Here is a 5,887-nt window from a genome sequence, read left to right as displayed (position 1 = left end):
TAAGGGCTTGAACCTAATGTTTGGCCCAGAATAGGGTATTCATTTTCAGAAAAGTGCATCCTCTCCTATCTGTAGTTTATTTTGACACGTCAGTTCATAGCTGTCCCAGAGTTTGGTGCTGGAGAAATTGCCCAGCACAGTAGTGGGACTGATGGTGGGGAGCCCTCTTCTTTCTCCCACTTGCCTGTACTCCCCTCTGCCTAAACACTGCTGCTTCCCTTTTTGTTTTGTTTTGCTAGTTGAGGTCTAATTTATAACCAGTAAAATTCACAAATGCAAAGTGTTCAGTGTGGTGAGTTTTGACAGTGGTATGCTCCCATGAAATCATCATTCCAGTCAACAGGTGGAACATTTCTCTCATCTCAGAAAGTTCCTTCAAGCCTCTTTCCAGTTAATTCTCTCCTTATCCCCAAGGCAACTAGTGTTCTGATTTCTACCACCATAGATTAGTTTTCATGTCTTCTTGAACGTCATGTATATTCTTTGGTGTATGAATTCTTTCATTCAACATGAAAGATGTGGTTTTGAGATTCACCCACATTGTTACATGTAGCCTACCTCCCTTTTAAGACTATCCATGGGGTCCATTGCTCTCAGATTTCTCTGTCATGTTTAAGGAGGAGGCCCTGCCCCTCCTGGTGGTGGTTTTACTGTGAGACAATTTGCCACGTGAGCTTCCTAAGTCACTGATTCCTAAAGACAAATCAGGTGGCTCCTTTCAGGGACAGCCAATTGATCTTTCCATTCTACATGGTGATAATGATTGATGATGTCTGAACTTTCTGGAGTGAAGACAGACAGTAATTTCTCCTATGGGCTCCCAGGACAAAGATTGATAATCCCCAGGATTCTATGCCAAGATACTACCTGAACTTCGTCCTGGTGAGGACTTGGTCTCACTGCCAAGGCCAAGGGAGAAACAAACATTTATTAAGCACCAAGTGTCTGCAGGCACTTGGTCACAAGTGATTTAATTTCCCTTCCTGGAAACTCTTTGAGATAGGTGTTACTATACCCATGAGGACACACAGGGCTTGATCTGAAAGTAGGATTTGAACCTGGGTTTGTAGGCTTCCATACCATAATTTTTTACCAGCAGCAGCCAAAACTTAAGCTCCTATGTCCATTTAAGGTGGCACATGTATATCTCCAGGTGACAGGTACACCCATGACTGAATTGCTGCAGGGCTGGAGAGGACTCAGGGCTAGATGTACTTCCTTTCTCAATAACGCCCACTAGAGTTGGCAGGTGAGTTTTCATTTTCGGAAATGTTCTCTGTTCTTCTTAGCCAGGCAACTCTGACTTTTGGTAAAGGCCAGCAGATCTTTGTTATGCCCCTTGGAAATCACTGTTGTGTAACAATTGTGTTTACAACTGAGATAGTTTCCAGACCCGGGGAAGCTTTACAAAGGATGATGCCAGCAAAGAGGCATTACGTTCTCTAATAGGCTTATGCCCTGATAATCGTATTAATGGCACTGTCTCATGCTTGATGCTGCAATTATGGGCCTCTCCTCTTGAATGTAATTTTGGAGTTTGATAATAATTGAGAATATGATTTTGCATTTCTCTTTAACAAGAGTTCCATTCCCTAAACAACATGATGCCCTTAGTAGAGATGACACTTTGTGCCCCTTCAAATTGCTGACCTTATACATCACCACAATGTCATGAACAAGCTAGACTTTACTCACCTGGGAATTCTAAGTTTTTCCTGCATCAGGACTCTGTGGGCTATGGAACAAATCCCCTGGGAATCATGACATTGGTGTCTAGCATCTGCATCTGATAATGAGGTTTTATGTTTTTCTGCTGTTGCAAAGTCAAAGTCACCTTGGGAGAAAGGGTCTGCTTTAGGAGTCAGGTGATTTTTAACATGTGACTTAATTGTCAACATTTAAGATATTATCTCTAGTATCAGGTGTTTGGCCTCCAGAAAACTACTTTTGGGGCCTTCTTTTTCTCAGTTGTAAGTTCCAAGGGATTTGGACTAGAATTCTAAGAATTTCACCCTTTCCATCAGAAATTAATATTTTAGCTATTGACAGAAGGTGGCTATTGTTTTCATGGCCCCAACTGGAACTGATTAACAGACTAGCCAATCACTGCTGTCCTTTTGAAGAAACCTTCGCCCACAGCATATATAAGATTTGGGGATTTTTGCTTCTGATGCTACCCATGTGCGCTTGGCTCTGTGGCATGCTGGGATCTTTTCCAGGCCTGTGGTAAAGGGAGGAGGGAGGTCCAGGGCAGAGGCACCAACCAGGCCATGGGGGCTAGCCACTGAGGAGCAAGGCCCTCATTCTGAACAGTGTCCAGAGGGCTGCAGGAGTTGGCTTCAATATAACAAAGGAGGTGGAAGCCAGCTCTGGCGTTGCAGGTCTTGGGCTCTCGGGGGGCAGCTCTCTGGGACCTGTATCTGAATGGCAGGTTGCTGGGTGCTTCTGGACAATGAGGTGAAGGCAGTAAAAAGCAAAGGAGGCGGGCTTCCCTGGTGGCGCAGTGGTTGAGAATCTGCCTGCCAATGCAGGGGACACGGGTTCGAGCCCTGGTCTGGGAAGATCCCACATGCCGCAGAGCAACTGGGCCCGTGAGCCACAACTACTGAGCCTGAGCGTCTGGAGCCTGTGCTCCGCAACAAGAGAGGCCGTGATAGTGAGAGGCCCGCGCACCGCGATGAAGAGTGGCCCCCACTCGCCGCAACTGGAGAAAGCCCTCACACAGAAACGAAGACCCAACACAGCCAAAAATAAAAATAATAAATAAATAATAAATTAAAAAATTAAAAAAAAAAAAAAAAAGCAAAGGAGGCAGGTGTGGGAACTGGCTCAGGGCTTTTGTTCTATGGACATGCAGGTGCCCTAGGCTGACCAGGTGCCATGAGGCAGATGGCAGAAGGAGGGGTATCCAGGACTCCTTGCTCAAAAGCCTGCAGTCTGGCTGGGCAAAAATACCAGGTGTGTGCTGGCACCAAAGAGGGCACAGGAAACTTGCTGAAGATCAACCTCTGTTTCACCAGGAAATGGGTGACATGAGAGACCCAAACATGAAAGGCCCAGGGCAAAGCACATGGGATCCATTGTGTAGCCCAGGCTGCCCAACCAGCTAGGGGGAGCACAGGTCTGTGATTGAGAGCGGGGCAGGGCTATAGGAGTGACAACAGAAGCAGGGGCACCAAGACAAAACGCTTGACCTGGAAACTTTTCGTAGACCCATGTCAGACTGACAACTTTGCAGCCACAAAGGAATGGGCATATTTGCAAATATTCTCCTCAGGATAAGTGAGCAGTCTGGGCCCCTTCCACCCCACCTTCTCCAGGAAGCCTCCCAGACTTTCCCAACTCTGGCTAATTGTTCCCTTGTCTGAGCTCAGAGCTCTTATTGTCTGCACCTTACAATTTAGCACTTAATCAGACACAGCTGTGCATTCCTCTCTAATTGTTTTGTGTGTGTTTGTCCTGTCTCCAGAGCAAGATTACAGCTTCCTCTGGAGCAGGGACTCACAATCTTTAGGGAAGGGCTCCTGGGAGAGATGTGGGTGTATGTGAGGGGCTTCTGAACAAGGGAAATCACTCACATTCCTGCAGTGCTTTACAGATTAGAAAGTGTTTTTACTTAAGTTATCTCCTCTATTCCTTACAATTGCCCTGAGAGGGGTGTGTATTTTAGCATCCTCATTTTACAGACAATGAAGCTGAGACAGAAGGGGTCAACAACCCACCTGAAGAAGACAGAAGGTGTGTAGCAGAGGTGAGATAAGCCTGAGATTCCTGATTGACAGCCAATCAGCCAGTGCCCCGTAGGGGTTCATTTGGTGGACAAAAAAGCCCCCAGTGGAAAAGAGGGGGAGGAGGAAGGGAGGCCTTCACATGCCTTTCTCCCTGATGGGAATCTTGGGGAGGAGAAGTTAGTCAGGGGGATGTGGCCCTGGCTCGCAGAGCTCCTGGGTCAGGCTTCATAGAGACAACTGGGGCAAAACCGACTGGGCCACTTGTTCCTGCTTTCAGTGTCATTCCTTCACTCATCCTCTATCCTGCCATCAGCCCACAGTGCCCTCCCCTTCCTGGGAGTTCCTGTCTTCTGAACTCCTGGTCACTCCCTCTTCCTCACTCTCTTAAGACTTTAGCTCCTGGCGCCATGGCCTTCACACCATGACCCTGACCCCAATTCTTGCCCACATGCTCCTGGATGGCTTCACTATCCACACAGATGACCCACCCAATACCCTGCCTCTCAATCTCTTGACCTTATATTCTCCAGTGACTTTCTCCTCTACTCTCCCCCATCACATCCTGGCTTTGTCATTGTCCTAAATTTCTCCACCTCCTGAACCACAAACTTAAGCATCCAAAATCTCTGACTCAACCCCCTCTCCTTCCAGCATGACTGAGCTTTGACCCCTTTGACCCTTCCAGCCCATTGACTTCTGTCCTTTCTCTCTGATCACGCATCATGTCAACCCCACTTTTGTCGAGGTTCTCAATTCCTTGGCAAAAGGAATTTGCTCCTCTGCCCTAGCAATTCCTTCATCTGAGCCTGCACCAGAGCAGACAGCTGAGCTCTGCTGGAGGAAATCACAGAGGAGGACCAAAGGGCACCTTACAAGTTCAAGCCACCCACCTTAGGAGGGTTGCCATGATGCCTTGCCATCCTGCCGTATCTCTGGTCATCTCAACCCTCTCACCTTCTGCAATGACTGTGTCAAGTGTTCTCCATTCTCTTCAAATCCCTCATCTCTCTTGCCCTACTGCCAGTCTCCTCCCCTGGTTCAGTTGACCTCCAACCGTGCCCTGGCTGTTATAATAGAGGAGGTGGCCTCCTGCATGAGGTCAGCCATTCCACCCAGATTCTGGTTCCATCCTCTCTCATGGTCACAGGAACCACCTTTATTGTCCATTATCCTTCCCCTGCTGTACCTTTCTCTTCCTCTTCTCTATAAGGTCTTCCCCATCGGCATTTAAACACATTCAATTTATTCCACCCTAAAATAAATAAATATAAACTAAGATAAACCCACTGCTGACATAACATTCTTTTCCACCTATTTCTATCTCTGACCCTTCACAGTCAACCCTTTCAAGATTTGCCTGTAGTCAGTACCTTTCTTCATTTCTCCACTTCTCACGCACTTTTCAATCCACTCCAGTTTATCTCTCATCCCTTCACTCCACCAGTCACTGCTCTATAAAAGTCCCAATGACACCAAGGTCACCCAGTCTGGTGGGTGTATTCAGGCCTCATTTTCCTTGGGTCTCTCAGCCATTTTGAGTGTTGTTGGCTACTGCCTCTTTACGACACATCCTTTCCCTGGCTCCATGACCCCACTTCCCAAACCCCTAGTTTTTGTTTTTTTCCTGCCTCTCTGGCTGCTCCTCCACCTCTGCCAGATAGTTTGCCTCTGGCCAGCCTTTAGATAAGGGTTCATCAGGCTCAGTCCTGGGCCCTCTTCTGATAGAACTCTATACTCTCCTAGGACACCATCTCACTCTTGGGACTTTATTGCTGCCTCTACACCAGCTACTTCATCCCCAGCCTCTCCACAGAGAACCAGACCCTACAGCCAAGCATCTACTCAACATCTCCACTTGGACATCTTACAGGCACCTCAAACCCACCTTGACCAAATGTGAACCTTGGCAAGGTTTTCTCAATCCTCTTTCCCTGAGGGTTCCCCAACTCAGAAAACGGCACCACCATCCATCTGGTTGAAGAAGCAGAGACCTGGGGCTTCTCCTTGATTCCTCCCTAGCTAAGCAATCACCAGGTCTTGTTGGTATCTATTTCTCTCCATTTGCTCAGCTGCTTAGACAAACAGCCCTTTCCCTTATATTACAGCAGCAGCTTCCTAACTGTCCCTCCACCCCCTCCTCCCCCTTCCCTATTCAT

The sequence above is a fragment of the Balaenoptera ricei genome, chromosome 13 (assembly GCF_028023285.1).
Source record: "Balaenoptera ricei isolate mBalRic1 chromosome 13, mBalRic1.hap2, whole genome shotgun sequence".
NCBI lineage: Eukaryota > Metazoa > Chordata > Mammalia > Artiodactyla > Balaenopteridae > Balaenoptera > Balaenoptera ricei.
Note: the sequence above shows the minus strand (reverse complement) of the source record.